This window comes from Lampris incognitus, chromosome 15 (genome assembly GCF_029633865.1).
Source record: "Lampris incognitus isolate fLamInc1 chromosome 15, fLamInc1.hap2, whole genome shotgun sequence".
NCBI classification, from domain to species: domain Eukaryota; kingdom Metazoa; phylum Chordata; class Actinopteri; order Lampriformes; family Lampridae; genus Lampris; species Lampris incognitus.
In genome coordinates, this window is record NC_079225.1 from 8,333,730 (window position 1) to 8,353,214 (window position 19,485).

Genomic DNA, 19,485 nt, shown 5'->3' on the forward strand with positions numbered 1-19,485 from the left:
AACCTCACCCAGCACGTCACTTTCCCCACCCATGTCAAAGGCCATATCCTTGACCTGGTCTGCTCTGTCAATCTACCGATACACAACATCCACTCATCCCCATTTCCTCTGTCAGACCATAATCTCATCCAGTTCACTATTCCATCCCCAACCCCTCGGCCACACCTCCTCAGAGAAATAACATTCCGCAATACTAAATATATTAATCCCCTCCAACTCTCCGATCTGTTCTCCTCTGCTCTCCCCCTGGAACCAACCTCTACCTTACCTGATGATCTCACCAATCACCTCAACGCCACCCTGTCTGCCTCCCTCAACACACTGGCCCCTCACAAAACAAAAAAAGTCTCCTTCAACATCTCTGCACCCTGGTTCACACCTGAGCTCCGCACAATGAAACAGACTGCCCACCAACTGGAACGACTCGCCAAGAAAACATCTCTCACTGTACATCAGGAAGCCCACAACCTCCACCTCTCTGCCTACAAAGATGCCCTCACCGCTGCCAAGTCTGCCTATTTTTCCACCATCATTAATGATTCCAACTGTAACCCCCGCACCCTCTTCTCCACTGTAAACAACACCGTCAAGCCCCGTGCCGTTGCCCTCTCCAACTCTACTGCTGAACAATGCAACTCAGTTCTCCAATTTTTTGCAGACAAAATCACCGCTATTAACAAATCACTGTCCCCTGCATCTGACTCAGCAGCCCCTACTCTGGCCCCTGTTCCCCCCATTCCTCCCGACCTCCCTACCCTCCCCCTGATCGCTGCCTCTCCTGGTTTGTTCCAGTTACCCCTACCACTATCCCTGAACTCATCAGCTCATCAAAATCCACAACCTGCTCCCTTGATGCCCCCCCCACCCCCCTACTGAAGAAATGCCTCCCTGCCCTATGCCCCTACCTCACCAACCTTTTCAATTCCTCAGTCCCATGGAATTGTCCCCTCTGCCTACAAAACTGCCTCTTCAGACTGGCTTTTATCTGTGATTTATGATGTTTGTTTTTCTTCCCCTTTGGTATGTGTTTAAGTGGGAGAGTACTGCTGGCGTAGTGTGTGGCTGCCGCTTCTCCCTCTCGTAGCCCCCCTTCCCATCCACCCCTGTATATCTGTTATGTTTATCTGTTGTCTTGTTTCATCCCGTTTATTGTAAAGCCACTTTGAGTGTTAGAAAAGCGCTATATAAGTTTAATTTATTATTATGATTAGTCTTAATAGGTGTCTTAATAGTGGAAGGAAAGTAAGGCCAGGAGTATCGGAGGTGGGTTCAAACTCTTCTTCCATGGTGTAATGGGAGGAGAAATGGGGTAGGGGTAATTCTGAAGGAAGAGTATGTCAAGAGCGGGCTGGAGGTGAAGAGAGTGTCAAACAGAGCGATGAGCATGAAGCTGGAAATCGAAGGTGTATTGCTGAATGTTATCAGCGCATATGCCCCGCAAGTTGGGTGTGAGATGGACGAAAAAGAAGAATTCTGGAGTGAGTTGGATGACGTGGTGGAGAGGGTACCCAAGGAGGAGAAAGTGGTGATTGGATGATTGGAGTGGACTTCATTGGACATGTTGGCGAAGGGAACAGAGGTGATGAGGAGCTAATGGGAAGGTATGGAGTCAAGAAGAGAAATGTGGAAGGACAGATGGTGGTCAATTTTGCGAAAACGATGGGAATGGCAGTGGTGAATACATATTTGAAGAAGAGGGAGGAACACAGGGTGACATACAAGAGTGGAGGAAAGTGCACACAGGTGGACTATATCTTGTGTAGAAGGCGCGATCTAAAAGGGATTGGAGACTGCAAGGTGGTGACAGGGGAGAATGTAGCTAGGCAGCATCGGATGGTGGTCTGTAGGATGACTTTGAAGACCAAGAAGAGGAAGCGAGTGAAGGCAGAGCCGAAGATCAAATGGTGGAAGTTGTAGAAGGAAGACTGTTGTGTGGAGTTCAGACAGGAGTTAAGACAGGCACTGGGTGGTAGTGAAGAGTTGCCAGATGGCTGGACAACCACTGCAGAAATAGTGAGGGAGACAGCTAGGAAGGTACTTGGTGTGTCATCAGGACAGAGGAAGGAAGACAAGGAGACTTGGTGGTGGTGGAATGAGGAAGTAGAGCAAAGTATACAGAGGAAGAGGTTGGCAAAGAAGAAGTGGGATAGTAAGAGAGATGAAGAAAGTAGACAGGAGTACAAGGAGACGCAGCATAAAGCGAAGAGAGAGGTGGCAAAGGCAAAGCCAAAGGCGTATGGTGAGTTGTATGACAGGTTAGACACTAAGGAAGGAGAAAAGGACTTGTACCGATTGCCTAGACAGAGGGACCAAGCTGCAAAGGATGTGTAGCAAGTTAGGGCGATCAAGGATAGAGATGGAAATGTGCTGACGAGCGAGGAGAAAGGGCTGAGAAGGTGGAAGGAGTACTTTGAGGGGCTGATGAATGAAGAAAATGAGAGAGAGAGAGCAGGTTGGATGATGTGGGGATAGTGAATCAGGAAGTGCAGTGAATTAGCAAGGAGGAAGTGAGGGCAGCTATGAAGAGGATGAAGAGTGGCAAGGCAGTTGGTCCTGATGACATACCTGTGGAGGCATGGAGATGTTTAGGAGAGATGGCAGTGGGGTTTTTAACTAGATTGTTTAACACAATCTTGGAAAGTGAGAGGATGCCTGAGGAGTGGAGAAGAAGCATACTGGTACCGATCTTCAAGAACAAGGGCGATGTGCAGAACTGTAACAACTACAGAGGTATAAAGTTGATCAGCCACAGCATGAAGATTTGGGAAAGAGTAATAGAAGCTAGGTTAAGAGGAGGAGAGGTGATGATCAGCGAGCAGCAGTATGGTTCATGCCACGAAAGAGTACCACAGATGTGGTGTGCTTTGAGAATGTTGATGGAGAAGTATAGAGAAGGCCAGAAAGAGTTGCATTGTGTCTTTGTAGATTTAGAGAAAGCATATGACAGGGTGCCGAGAGAGGAGGTGTGGTATTGTATGAGGAAGTCGGGAGTTGCAGAGAAGTATGTAGGAGTGGTGCAGGATATGCACGTGGAAGTATGACAGTGGTGAGGTGTGCGTGACAGATGGGTTCAAGGTGGAGGTGGGATTACATCAAAGATCGGCTCTTAGCCCTTTATTGTTTGCAATGGTGAATGACAGGTTGACAGACAAGATCATGCAGGAGTCTCCATGGACGATGACGTTCGCGGATGACATTGTGATCTGTAGCGAGAGTAGGGTGCAGGTTGAGGAGAGCCTGGAGAGGTGGAGGTATGCACTGGAGAGAAGAGGAATGAAAGTCAGTAGGAGCAAGACGGAATACCTATGCGTGAATGAGAGGGAGGACAGTGGAATGGTCAGGATGCAAGGAGTGGAGGTGACAAAGGCATTTGAGTTTAAATACTTGGGGTCAACTGTCCAAAGTAACGGGGAGTGCAGTAGAGAGGTGAAAAAGAGAGTGCAGGCAGGGTGGAGTGGGTGGAGAAGTGTGTCAGGAGTGATTTGCGACAGAAGAGTATCAGCAAGAGTTAAAGGGAAAGTTTACAAGATGGTTGTGAGACCAGCTATGTTATATGGTTTGGAGACAGTGGCACTGACGAAAAGACAGGAGGAGGAGCTGGCGGTGGCAGAGATGAAGATGCTAAGATTTTCACTGGGAGTAACGAAGAAGGACAGGATTAGGAACGATTATATAAGAGGGACAGCTCAAGTTGGACGGTTTGGAGACAAAGCAAGAGAGGCAAGATTGAGATGGCTTGGACATGTGTGGAGGAGAGATGTTGGGTATATTGGGAGAAGGATGCTGAATATGGAGCTGCCAGGGAAGAGGAGAAGAGGAAGGCCAAAGAGGAGGTTTATGGACGTGGTGAGGGAAGACATGCAGGTGGCTGGTGTGACAGAGGATGACGCAGAGGACAGGAAGAGATGGAAACGGATGATCCACTGTGGCGCCCCCTAACGGGAGCAGCCGAAAGTAGTAGTAGTAGTCTTAATAGTAGGGCTCTAAGGGATGGAACACCAGCTCACAAGCCACAAAAAAACTGCCCTATCCCGGAAAAAAAGCTCTCACCAAATCCAGTAATAATGAAGGGTTTGCCATTGCATGCTTGGACTTTGCAACAGTTTGTCCCTTTAACTTTAACCGGTCTTTGTCATCACTGAACCAACTAGAGGACAACACTCAGTACAGTGCAGCTCTCCACCAGGCATATGCAGCTCCCCTTCTCTGGTGTTCCAACTTCTTCACCTACTGGGAGAAGGGAAACAGACGCAACCATGGAGAAGAACCAGTGTTTTTCCTGCCATTATACGATTTTGCACAGTGCCCAATTCGATTGAAAGGGGAAATGTGAAAAAAAGCTGTCAATATGAGCTAAAAAATCTACCTACTAAAAATGTTTTGCCTGTCAGTCTGTGGAAGTGCGGCCTCCTAGGTGGACCCTCTCATGAAAGCGACCAAGTCTGACATGAAATGACAGAGACCAGGCTATCTTATTAAAAGATTTCAATGTGATTAACCATCGCAGTTTTCATGATATAAGATTAACGAAGGAGGCTGTCTGCTCCAGGGGTGAAAATCTGATATCAATTTTGGAGGGGACAATTACGTGACATTTTCTCAAGCGCAATTCCTGAGGGGGACACCAAAAGTAGTGCTGTAAACCAGGGGTGAAAAATTGGGGGTGATATATCATATTTTTTCCAGGATGGGGGGGTCGTGTGTCCCCCCACCCTGTCCCCCACTGGGATTTCCGCCTATGGTCTGCTCTGCTGATTGACTTTCATTAATTCTAAAGCAAAAAAATGGCAATAAAAGACATCAAGGAGGCACCCCGGTGGGTCACCTGGTAGAGTGGTACCACATAAGGCTGAGTCCTTACCGCAATGCCTTGGGTTTGAATTCGGCCCGGGCCCTTTGCTGCATGTCATCCCCTTTCTCTTCCCTGCCTTTCCTGTCTTTCTCTCTACTATCGCTATCAAATAAAGGTGGAAAATACCAAATTAACCTTTAACAAAAAGACATCAAATGTGCTTACCCATCACAGTTTCCTAATATAAAATGAACCAAGGTGAATGGCTGCTCTGCTCGTTGACTTTCATTCATAAAATCACTGGAAGAAAACATAGCTAAGCCCTGGGACATGTATCGTAGCTACGGAGATGATTTCCAGCGGTGAGTCATTAATCCTATTCTTGACATTGTATTTTTTTAGCGGATGTACAGACAGATGTATAGACATATGTATAGCTAGACGTGTAGATACTAGATGTGTAGATACTAGATGTATAGCTACTAGATCTAGATGTATAGATAGATGTATAGCATTCTGATATATGTTAGACCTTACATATCCATTTGACTATACAGGCTGGAAAGCACAAGTCCAAGTCAACTTGCACTGACCTGAAGGGTTATGCAGTTATGGAAGGACATGCTATGTATGTAGTATATAACAGGGAGAAAGAAATAGAGACAGACAGATAGACAGACGTATAGACACAGACAAACAGACAGACAGACACGTACAGACAGGCAGACAGAGATGGACAGACAGACAGGAAAAAGATTGAAAGACAGATAGACACAGACAGACAGAGATTGACAGACAGACACACACATACACATACAGACAGACAGACAGACAGACAGACACACACACACACACACACACACACACACACACACACACACACACACACACACACACACACACACAGACAGGCAGGCAGACAGAAACAGACAGACAGAGAGAGACAGATAGAGACAAACAGAGACTGACACACAGACAGACAGACAGAGATAGAGACAGACAGATAGACAGAGACAGGCAGACAGAGATTGACAGACAGACATAGATTGACAGACACATACAGACAGACAGAGACACAGACAGACAGAGACACAGACAGACAGACAGACTGACACACAGACAGACAGATAGAGACAGACACAGACAGAGATTGACAGACAGACAGACACAGACAGACAGACAGACACATAAACAGACAAGGACAGACACACAGACAGACAAAGAGATAGACAGACAGAGATTGACAGGAGAACAGAGGACCAGAGACAAAAAAGAAATGAGCAGAGAGACTGAATGGGTAGAGGTATGTCAGAGAAGACTGAGTAGATGGAGATATGTCAGAGAGACTGAGTGGGTGGAGATATGTCAGAGAGACTGAGTGGGTGGAGGTATGTCAGAGAGACTGAGTGGGTGGAGGTAGTATGTCAGCAGCAGGTTTGGTGCAGGGTGTGTTTGAGGGGGTGATGGCGGAGGCCTCTGTAGCACCATGGTGTTTTATTACCCCTGCCATTTGCTGAGCAGTGTGGAAACAAACACACAAACAACACACACGGCAGTACAGACGGAGGTCCACTTCACCCCAGACATATACCTCATGTCTGACAGAGGGTAGTGTGTGGTATAAAGAAAGTCAGAGGAAGGCTGAAATGCAGTATTCCAGATGAGCAGGCATGAATACAGATGCAGCTGCATCCCTCTGCATACCTATGTATTGGCAACAACGGTGCAGTGCTGTAGATCTGAAGCAGTACTGTTACTGAGTCAACATATTTACCGAAAAGATTTACTGATTTAAATAATCTGTTGAACACATCTCACTTCACAGCTGCTCATCACACTTCACCTGACTGTACCTAACTGAGTCATGACACTTTACCTGACTGTAGCAAAATGAGTCAAGACACTTCACCTGACCGTAGCAAACTGAGTCATGACACTTTACCTGACTGTAGCTCAGTCAAGACACTTCACTTGACTCTAGCTAACTGAGTCATCACACTTTAACTGACTCTAGCTAACTGTGTCATCACACTTCACCTGACTGTAGCTAACTGAGTCATGACACTTTACCTGACTGTAGCTCAGTCAAGACACTTCACTTGACTCTAGCTAACTGAGTCATCACACTTTAACTGACTCTAGCTAACTGTGTCATCACACTTCACCTGACTGTAGCTAACTGAGTCATCACACTTTACCTAACTGTAGCTGAGTCATCACACGTCACCTGACTGTAGCTGAGTTAAGACACTTCACCTGACTGTAGCTAACTGAGTCATCACACTTTACCTAACTGTAGCTGAGTCATCACACTTCACCTGACTGTAGCTGAGTTGAGACACTTCACCTGACTGTAGCTAACTGAGTCATCACCCTTTACCTGACTGTAGCTGAGTCAAGACACTTCACTTGATTGTAGCTAACTGAGTCATCAAACTTTATCTGACTGTAGCTAACTGAGTCATCACACTTTACCTGACTCTAGCTGACTGAGTCATGACACTTCACCTGACTGTAGCTAACTGAGTCATCAAAACTCACCTGATCGTAGCGAACTGAATCATCACTCTTTACCTGACTGTAGTTAACTGAATCATGACATTTTACCTGACTGTAGCTGAGTCATAACACTTAAACTGACTTTAGCTAACTGAGTCATCAAAATTCACCTGACTGTAGCTAACTGAGTCATCACCCTTTACCTGACTTTAGCTGACTGAGTTATTACACTTTAACTGACTGTAGCTAACTGAGTCATGACACTTCACCTGACTGTAGCTAACTGAGTCATGACACTTTACCTGACTGTAGTTATCTGAATCATGACACTTCACCTGACTGTAGCTAGCTGAGTCATGACACTTTACCTGACTGTAGCTAACTGAGTCATCACCCTTTACCTGAGTGTAGCTGACTGAATTATTACACTTTACCTGACTGTAGCTAACTGAGTGATCACACTTTACCTGACTGTAGCTAACTGAGTCATGACACTTTACCTGACTGTAGTTATCTGAATCATGACACTTCACCTGACTGTAGCTAGCTGAGTCATGACACTTTACCTGACTGTAGCTGAGTTACTACACTTCACCTGACTGTAGTTAACTGAGTCATCACACTTTACCTGACTGTAGCGGAGTCATCACACTTAAACTGACTGTAGCTAACTGAGTCATCAAAATTCACCTGACTGTAGCTAACTGAGTCATCACCCTTTACCTGACTGTAGCTGACTGAGTTATTACACTTTACCTGACTGTAGCTAACTGAGTCATGACACTTTACCTGACAGTAGCTAACTGAGTCATGACACTTCACCTGACTGTAGCTAACTGAGTCATGACACTTTACCTGACTGTAGTTAACTGAGTCATGACACTTTACCTGACTGTAGTTATCTGAATCATGACACTTCACCTGACTGTAGCTAGCTGAGTCATGACACTTTCCCTGACTGTAGCTAACTGAGTCATCACCCTTTACCTGAGTGTAGCTGACTGAGTTATTACACTTTACCTGACTGTAGCTAACTGAGTGATCACACTTTACCTGACTGTAGCTAACTGAGTCATCACTCTTTACCTGACTGTAGTTATCTGAATCATGACACTTCACCTGACTGTAGCTAGCTGAGTCATGACACTTTACCTGACTTTAGCTAACTGAGTCATCACACTTTACCTGACTGTAGCTGAGTTATTACACTTCACCTGACTGTAGTTAACTGAGTCATCACACTTTACCTGACTGTAGCGGAGTCATCACACTTCGCCTGACTGTAGCTGAGTCATCACACTTTTATGACTCATGACACTTTACCTGGCTGTAGCTAAGTGACTCATCGTACTTCACCTGACTGTGGCTAACTGAGTCATCACACTTTACCTGACTATAGCTAACTGAGTCATGACACTTCACCTGACTGTAGCTAACCGAGTCATGACACTTTACCTGACTTTAGCTAACCGAGTCATCACGCTTTACCTGACTATAGCTAACTGAGTCATGACACTTCACCTGACTGTAGCTAACCGAGTCATGACACTTTACCTGACTTTAGCTAACCGAGTCATCACACTTTACCTGACTGTACCTAACAGTCATGACACTTTACCCGACTGTCCCTAACTGAGTCATCATAGTTTACCTGACTGTAGCTAACTGAGTCATTACAATTCACCTGACTGTAGCTAACGGAGTCATGAAACTTTACCTGACTATAGGTGAGTCATCACACTTCCCCTGACTGTAGCTAACTGAACCATGACACGTTACCTGACTGTAGCTAAGTTGAGTCATTACACTTCACCTGACTGTATCTAACTGAGTCATGAACCTTTACCTGACTGTAGTTAAATGAGCCATGGCACTTTATCTGACTGTAGCTAACTGAGTCATCATACTTTACCTGACTGTAGCTAGCTGAGTCATCACACTTTACCTGACTGTAGCTAACTGAGTCATGTCACTTCACCTGACTGTAGCTGACTGAGTCATCATACTTTACCTGATTGAAGCTGAGTCATGACACTTTACCTGACTGTAGCTAACTGACTCATGACACTTTACCTGACTTTAGCTGACTGAGTAATCACACTTTACCTGACTGTAGCCAACTGAGTCATCACACTTTACCTGAATGTAGCTAACTGAGTCATCACACTTTATCTGACTGTAGCTAACTGAGTCATCAAAATGCCCCTGATTGTAGCGAACTGAATCATCACTCTTTACCTGACTGTAGTTAACTGAATCATGACACTTCACCTGACTGTAGCTAGCTGATTCATGACATTTTACCTGACTGTAGCTGAGTCATAACACTTAAACTGACTGTAGCTAACTGAGTCATCACACTTCACCCTACTGTGGCTAACTCAGTCATCACACTTCACCTAACTGTATCTAACTGAGTCATGACTCTTCACCTGACTGTAACTAACTGGGTCATCACACTTCACCTGACTGCGGCTAACTCAGTCATCACACTTTACTTGACTCTAGCTAACTGAGTCATCACACTTTACCTGACTGTAGCTGAGTCATCACACTTTACCTGCTTGAAGCTGAGTCATGACACTTTACCTGACTGTAGCTAACTGAGTCATGACACTTTACCTGACTGTAGCTAACTGAGTCATGACACTTCACCTGACTGTAGCTGAGTCATCAAAATTCACCTGACTGTAGCGAACTGAATCATCACTCTTTACCTGACTGTAGTTATCTGAATCATGACACTTCACCTGACTGTAGCTAGCTGAGTCATGACACTTTACCTGACTTTAGCTAACTGAGTCATCACACTTTACCTGACTGTAGCTGAGTTATTACACTTCACCTGACTGTAGTTAACTGAGTCATGACACTTTACCTGACTGTAGCTGAGTCATCACACTTCACCTGACTGTAGCTGAGTCATCACACTTTTATGACTCATGACACTTTACCTGGCTGTAGCTAAGTGACTCATCGTACTTCAACTGACTGTGGCTAACTGAATCATCACACTTTACCTGACTATAGCTAACTGAGTCATGAAACTTTACCTGACTTTATCTAACTGAGTCATCACGCTTTACCTGACTGTAGCTGACTGAGTCATCACACTTTACCTGACTGTACCTAACAGTCATGACACTTTACCTGACTGTAGCTGACTGAGTCATCACACTTTACCTGACTGTACCTAACAGTCATGACACTTTACCCGACTGTACCTAACTGAGTCATCATAGTTTACCTGACTGTAGCTAACTGAGTCATTACAATTCACCTGACTGTAGCTAACGGAGTCATGAAACTTTACCTGACTATAGCTGAGTCATCACACTTCCCCTGACTGTAGCTAACTGAACCATGACACTTTACCTGACTGTAGCTAACTTGAGTCATTACACTTCACCTGACTGTATCTAACTGAGTCATGAACCTTTACCTGACTGTAGTTAAATGAGCCATGGCACTTTATCTGACTGTAGCTAACTGAGTCATCATACTTTACCTGACTGTAGCTAGCTGAGTCATCACACTTTACCTGACTGTAGCTAACTGAGTCATGTCACTTCACCTGACTGTAGCTGACTGAGTCATCATACTTTACCTGATTGAAGCTGAGTCATGACACTTTACCTGACTGTAGCTAACTGACTCACGACACTTTACCTGACTTTAGCTGACTGAGTAATCACACTTTACCTGACTGTAGCCAACTGAGTCATCACACTTTACCTGAATGTAGCCAACTGAGTCATCACACTTTACCTGACTGTAGCCAACTGAGTCATCACACTTTACCTGAATGTAGCCAACTGAGTCATCACACTTTACCTGACTGTAGCCAACTGAGTCATCACACTTTATCTGACTGTAGTTAACTGAATCATGACACTTCACCTGACTGTAGCTAGCTGATTCATGACATTTTACCTGACTGTAGCTGAGTCATAACACTTAAACTGACTGTAGTTAACTGAGTCATCACACTTCACCCTACTGTGGCTAACTCAGTCATCACACTTCACCTGACTGTAGCTAGCTGATTCATGACATTTTACCTGACTGTAGCTGAGTCATAACACTTAAACTGACTGTAGTTAACTGAGTCATGACACTTTACCTGACTGTAGCTGAGTCATCACACTTCACCTGACTGTAGCTAGCTGAGTCATCACAGTCTCCCTGACCGTAGCTAACTGAATCATCACACTTTACCTGACTGTAGCTAACTCAGTCATCACACTTCACCTGACTTTAGCTAACTGAGTCATGACACTTCACCTGACTGTAACTGACTGAGTCATCACATTTCACCTGACTGTGGCTAACTCAGTCATCACACTTCACCTGACTGTAGCTGACTGAGTAATCACACTTTACCTGACTGTAGCCAACTGAGTCATCACACTTTACCTGAATGTAGCCAACTGAGTCATCACACTTTACCTGACTGTAGCCAACTGAGTCATCACATTTCACCTGACTGTGGCTAACTCAGTCATCACACTTCACCTGACTGTAGCTAACTCAGTCATCACACTTCACCTGACTTTAGCTAACTGAGTCATGACACTTCACCTGACTGTAACTGACTGAGTCATCACATTTCACCTGACTGTGGCTAACTCAGTCATCACACTTCACCTGACTGTAGCTGACTGAGTAATCACACTTTACCTGACTGTAGCCAACTGAGTCATCACACTTTACCTGAATGTAGCCAACTGAGTCATCACACTTTACCTGACTGTAGCCAACTGAGTCATCACACTTTATCTGACTGTAGTTAACTGAATCATGACACTTCACCTGACTGTAGCTAGCTGATTCATGACATTTTACCTGACTGTAGCTGAGTCATAACACTTAAACTGACTGTAGTTAACTGAGTCATCACACTTCACCCTACTGTGGCTAACTCAGTCATCACACTTCACCTGACTGTGGCTAACTCAGTCATCACACTTCACCTGACTGTAACTGACTCAGTCATCACACTTCACCTGACTGTAGCGAACTGAGTCATGACACTTCACCTGACTGTAGCTAACTCAGTCATGTGTGAGTTCCTCTGCAGGAACCATGAGATTCTTCCAATATGAACATGTATCTTCACATTACACATTGTGTGTGTTTGTGTACATGTTTATTTGCACATATGTACAAGTATAATAAGTAGTCAAATGTTTAGCGGCAAACTCTGAAGGTGTGCAACACAAAGCAGAACACAAGTAAAAGGGAATAAAATTAAAAAGGGTAAAACTCTGGGGAGTACAGAGAAGGTGTAATTCAATAAATATCTATATATGATTTTCAAATAAGAGTGTCCAAATAAACCCTGTTAGATATCTATATATACCTGATGTGTGTGTGTGTGTGTGTTTGTGTTAGATATCTATATACATGATGTGTGTGTGTGTGTGTTAAATATCGATATACATGATGTGTGTGTGTGTGTGTGTGTGTGTGTTATATATCGATATACATGATGTGTGTGTGTGTGTTAAATATCGATATACATGATGTGTGTGTGTGTGTGTTATATATCTATATACATGATGTGTGTGTGTGTGTGTTATATATCTATATACATGATGTGTGTGTGTGTGTGTGTGTTATATATCTATATACATGATGTGTGTGTGTGTGTGTTATATATCTATATACATGATGTGTGTGTGTGTTTGTTATATATCTATATACATGATGTGTGTGTGTGTGTGTTAAATATCTATATACATGATGTGTGTGTTTGTGTGTGTGTGTGTGTTATATATCGATATACATGATGTGTGTGTGTGTGTGTTAAATATCGATATACATGATGTGTGTGTGTGTGTGTGTTATATATCTATATACATGATGTGTGTGTGTGTGTGTTATATATCTATATACATGATGTGTGTGTGTGTGTTTGTGTTATATATCTATATACATGATGTGTGTGTGTGTGTGTTATATCTATATACATGATGTGTGTGTGTGTGTGTTATATATCGATATACATGATGTGTGTGTGTGTGTTAAATATCGATATACATGATGTGTGTGTGTGTGTGTGTTATATATCTATATACATGATGTGTGTGTGTGTGTGTGTTATATATCTATATACATGATGTGTGTGTGTGTGTGTTTGTGTTATATATCTATATACATGATGTGTGTGTGTGTGTGTTATATCTATATACATGATGTGTGTGTGTGTTATATATCTATATACATGATGTGTGTTTGTGTGTGTGTTATATATCTATATACATGATGTGTGTGTGTGTGTGTTATATATCTATATACATGATGTGTGTGTGTGTGTGTTATATATCTATATACATGATGTGTGTGTGTGTGTGTTTGTGTTATATATCTATATACATGATGTGTGTGTGTGTGTTATATCTATATACATGATGTGTGTGTGTGTTATATATCTATATACATGATGTGTGTTTGTGTGTGTTAGATATCTATATATATATATGATGTGTGTATGTGTGTTATATATCTATATACATGATGTGTGTGTGTTAGATATCTATATATGTGATGTGTGTGTGTTATATCTATATACATGATGTGTGTGTGTGTGTGTTATATATCTATATACATGATGTGTGTTTGTGTGTGTTAGATATCTATATATATATATGATGTGTGTATGTGTGTTATATATCTATATACATGATGTGTGTGTGTTATATATCTATATACATGATGTGTGTGTGTGTTATATATCTATATACATGATGTGTGTGTGTTAGATATCTATATATGTGATGTGTGTGTGTTATATCTATATACATGATGTGTGTGTGTGTGTTATATATCTATATACATGATGTGTGTTTGTGTGTGTTAGATATCTATATATATATGATGTGTGTATGTGTGTTATATATCTATATACATGATGTGTGTGTTATATATCTATATACATGATGTGTGTGTGTGTTATATATCTATATACATGATGTGTGTGTGTGTTATATATCTATATACATGATGTGTGTGTGTGTTATATATCTATATACATGATGTGTGTGTGTGTTATATATCTATATACATGATGTGTGTGTGTGTGTTATATATCTATATACATGATGTGTGTGTGTGTGTTATATATCTATATACATGATGTGTGTGTGTGGTAGATATCGATATACATGGTGTGTGTGTGTGTGTGTTATATATCTATATACATGATGTGTGTGTGTGGTAGATATCGATATACATGGTGTGTGTGTGTGTTATATATCTATATGCATGATGTGTGTGTGTTATATATCAATATACATGATGTGTGTGTGTGGTAGATATCTATATACGTGATGTGCGTGTGTGTGTTATATATCTATATACATGATGTGTGTGTGTGTGTGTTATATATCTATATACATGATGTGTGTGTGTTATATATCTATATACATGATGTGTTTGTGTGGTAGATATCTATATACGTGATGTGCGTGTGTGTGTTATATATCTATATACATGATGTGTGTGTGTGTGTGTTATATATCTATATACATGATGTGTGTGTGTGGTAGATATCGATATACATGGTGTGTGTGTGTGTGTTATATATCTATATACATGATGTGTGTGTGTGGTAGATATCGATATACATGGTGTGTGTGTGTGTGTTATATATCTATATACATGATGTGTGTGTGTGGTAGATATCTATATACGTGATGTGCGTGTGTGTGTTATATATCTATATACATGATGTGTGTGTGTGTGTTATATATCTATATACATGATGTGTGTGTGTGGTAGATATCGATATACATGGTGTGTGTGTGTGTGTGTGTGTGTGTGTGTGTGTGTGTGTGTGTTATATATCTATATACATGATGTGTGTGTGTGTGTGTGTGTTATATATCTATATACATGATGTGTGTGTGTGGTAGATATCGATATACATGGTGTGTGTGTGTGTGTGTGTGTGTGTTATATATCTATATGCATGATGTGTGTGTGGTAGATATCTATATACATGATGTGTGTGTGTGTTATATATCTATATACATGATGTGCATGTGTGTGTTATATATCTATATACATGATGTGTGTGTGTGTTATATATCTATATACATGATGTGTGTGTGTGGTAGATATCGATATACATGGTGTGTGTGTGTGTGTTATATATCTATATACATGGTGTGTGTGTGTTATATATCTATATACATGATGTGTGTGTGTGTGTGTTAGATATCTATATACGTGATGCGTGTGTGTGTTAGATATCTATATACGTGATGTGTGTGTGTGTTAGATATCTATATACATGATGTGTGTGTGTGTTATATATCTATATACATGATGTGTGTGTGTGTTATATATCTATATACGTGATGTGTGTGTGTGTGCGTTATATATCTATATATACATGATGTGTGTGTGTGTTATATATCTATATACATGATGTGTGTGTGTGTTATATATCTATATACATGATGTGTGTGTGTGTGTTATATATCTATAAATACATGATGTGTGTGTGTGTTATATATCTATATACATGATGTGTGTGTGTGTGTGTTATATATCTATATACATGATGTGTGTGTGTGTGTTAGATATCTATATACGTGATGCATGTGTGTGTGAGTGTGTGTGCGTTAGCTATCTACATTCATGATGTGTGTGTGTGCAGGCTTACCTCTGTATGTTAGGGGGGTCACACAGGACAGAGGAGCCACAATAAAGAATGTCTATGAGAGAGAGAGAGAGAGAGAGAGAGAGAGAGAGAGAGAGAGAGAGAGAGAGAGAGAGAGAGAGAGAGAGAGAGAGAGAGAGAGAGAGAGAGAGAGAGAGAGAGAGAGAGAGAGAGATCTTTAACCATGTCTTTAATGGTCCAATTTGTCATTCACATTAAGACAACAATATTAACACAGATGCTCATACACAAGGTGAACCACAACAGTCCCCATATACAGTAACAAGAACAGATCCACACCTTCCCTTCTTCACAACTGAAGAAGAAGCAGTGGGTTTTCTACTGAGCACAGAACACCTCCATGTCCCCAAACACAAACAAATTCTTCCAAATTTGAAATTATTTTGAAAAACGTGAACTCAATTTTTCATTTTGTTTCTTCTGCTAAGCCAAACGCTCATTTTTGCCGGATTTATCAGAAAAGCAACCAAGTTGACACGTCTGCACTGTGCTGCTGTGTATCTCGGACCAAAGACAAACAGGCTGTCTTCAAGAATGCTGCCGTGTATCTCGGACCAACGACAAACAGGCTGTCTTCGAGAACCTCTCCTAAACCTCTGAGCCACTGCTGCAGTACTGAGAAAAGAGGGCTCAACCTGGGACATCTGAGGAGCCAGAAGTGCTGTAGGGTGTCTTCATCATGACAGAAAGAGCAGTGGCTCCCTGCCCTAGGATCTACATGTGCCACATGTCTGATCGTAGCCACAGCCCCATGTACCACCCTCCACTGCAGAGCCATGTACCACCCTCCACTGCAGAGCCGTGTACCACCCTCCACTGTAGATCCATGTACCACCCTCCACTGCAGAGCCATGTACCACCTTCCACTGTAGATCCATGTACCACCTTCCACTGTAGATCCATGTACCACCCTCCACTGTAGATCCATGTACCACCTTCCACTGTAGATCCATGTACCACCTTCCACTGTAGATCCATGTACCACCTTCCACTGTAGATCCATGTACCACCCTCCACTGTAGATCCATGTACCACCTTCCACTGCAGAGCCGTGTACCACCTTCCACTGTAGATCCATGTACCACCCTCCACTGTAGATCCATGTACCACCCTCCACTGCAGATCCATGTACCACCCTCCACTGTAGATCCATGTACCACCCTCCATTGTAGATCCATGTACCACCCTCCACTGTAGATCCATGTACCACCCTCCACTGCAGAGCCGTGTACCACCTTCCACTGCAGAGCCGTGTACCACCTTCCACTGCAGAGCCGTGTACTACCTTCCACTGTAGATCCATGTACCACCTTCCACTGTAGATCCATGTACCACCTTCCACTGCAGAGCCATGTACCACCTTCCACTGCAGAGCCATGTACCACCCTCCACTGTAGATCCATGTACCACCCTCCACTGCAGATCCATGTACCACCCTCCACTGCAGAGCCTTGTACCACCTTCCACTGCAGAGCCATGTACCACCCTCCACTGCAGAGCCGTGTACCACCTTCCACTGCAGAGCCGTGTACCACCCTTCACTGTAGATCCATGTACCACCCTCCACTGCAGAGCCGTGTACCACCTTCCACTGTAGATCCATGTACCACCTTCCACTGTAGATCCATGTGCCAACCTCCACTGTAGATCCATGTACCACCTTCCACTGTAGATCCATGTACCACCTTCCACTGTAGATCCATGTACCACCCTCCACTGTAGATCCATGTACCACCCTCCACTGCAGAGCCATGTACCACCTTCCACTGTAGATCCATGTACCACCTTCCACTGTAGATCCATGTACCACCCTCCACTGTAGATCCATGTACCACCCTCCACTGCAGAGCCATGTACCACCCTCCACTGCAGAGCCGTGTACCACCTTCCACTGTAGATCCAGGTTTGTACAGGGACCTCCAGCTGCCTTTGGGGGATGAGCCTGGTGCCAACACACTCAACCACCTCGACTCCTGCACACCGGCTAGTGATGTTCTGTTGAGAACCTTTACAGTGACTGCGTACAAGGCCTTCTGTGATGTACTTGAGAAGTCCTGTAGTTCTGGTGTTTTGAAAGAGAGAATGGCCCCCTTCACTTCCTCCTGCTCCTCCACTGCTCCACAGATGGACAAAGATGGAAAAACAGGCCGCATAACTGGCTGATCCTCTCCACACTCCGCTCCTAATGCCTCTCTGAAGAAGCCAGGAAGTGCACTGATCACTTCCTCCAACACCCTCTCCATTAAACAAAGAGATTTAAAACCAGTTTCTTGGCTCAAAATGTCAGTCGTTTTCCACTGTCCTGCTGATCCAAGATACCCTAGCTTAGTAAGTCCAGCTCTTGTGAGGGATCTCCGTACACTTACAGAGCTGAGCATCCTGCAGTGTAACGGTGGGTTATAGAACAATGGTTCCTCCCCAACACTGCCATAGATCTGGGAGTAGTCTCTTTCGGTGCTTGACACTGTTCCCCAATCTCAGAGGACAGACTGACAGAAGGGTGTCCTAGTGGACTCCATGCCAGTGAAGTCCAGAATGAACTAGTGCTTGTCATAGTTAAGGCTCAGAACCTTACGGAGCAACACAGATGCTGTTTCACTCCAAAGTCGTTGGTTGTGGTATAAAAGCCACTGACTGCACAGTTTGAAGGTGAAAAGTTGTGATACGACTGCAGAGGTCAAGTAGGCCCTGGCCCCCTTCTAACACCGGTAGGAACAATACAGCAAATTTGGCCCAGCTGTGGCCAATTGTGTCTGTAGGGATGCCTGACCAAGCCGGAGGCAACACAGGGATTCGAACCAGAATCCCTGTGTTGGTATACAACAGAATAGACTGCTACACTACCCAGGCGCCCACCAAAACCAAAGTCATGGAATCATTGAGGAAAGCAGGTGGGATAGCAATAACATGCCATGTGTGGACATCCATTGCTAAGAATCTGATGTCACCATAACTGCATTTTATTACCGATGACTGGCAGCTGGCGTCTCACATGCAGGGGATCTAGTTACTGCACAGCGGAGCATGTAGACCGACTCCTGTTCTTACACAAAAACTGACACATTCCAGCATCACCAGCAAAGCACATCTGCTATGTTGCACTTCCATGATTTCATTGTGGCCTATTATTTGTATCCATCCATCCATCACCCAAACCATTTATCCTACTCAGGGTCGCGGTGCTGGAGCCTATCCCAGCAGTCATTGGGTGGCAGGCGGGCAGACACCCTGGACAGGCTGCCAGGCCATCACAGGGCCCACACGTTCACGCCTAGGGACAATTTCGCATGGCCAATTTAGCTGACCTTTACCACATATTCCACACAAAGCCTTAGTTTTGTATGAGAGCTGGTACATAATTCTATGTTGTTTTTGTATGAAAGCTGGGCAACACTTTCTATGAAGCTTGCATCTATAACGCCCTATAAGCATCTATTGCATCTATAACGCCCATACTTTCCTATAATGTGTATTACAATGACTAACGGCTATGACTGTAGACTGT

At 43.4% G+C, this 19,485-nt stretch overlaps 1 protein-coding gene across 4 annotated transcripts in view; it reads right to left on the reverse strand.

Annotated features, from left to right (window-relative positions):
- Positions 1-16,006, reverse strand: part of LOC130125415 (dystrobrevin beta-like) — a 105,887-nt gene extending 89,881 nt beyond the window's left edge. For all 4 annotated transcript variants that reach the window (XM_056294988.1, XM_056294987.1, XM_056294986.1 and 1 more), the window contains exon 1: positions 15,963-16,006. The gene's annotated coding sequence lies outside the window, so the exon portion shown is untranslated. The remainder of the gene's footprint in view (positions 1-15,962) is intronic.
- Between the last annotated feature and the right edge of the window lie 3,479 nt (positions 16,007-19,485).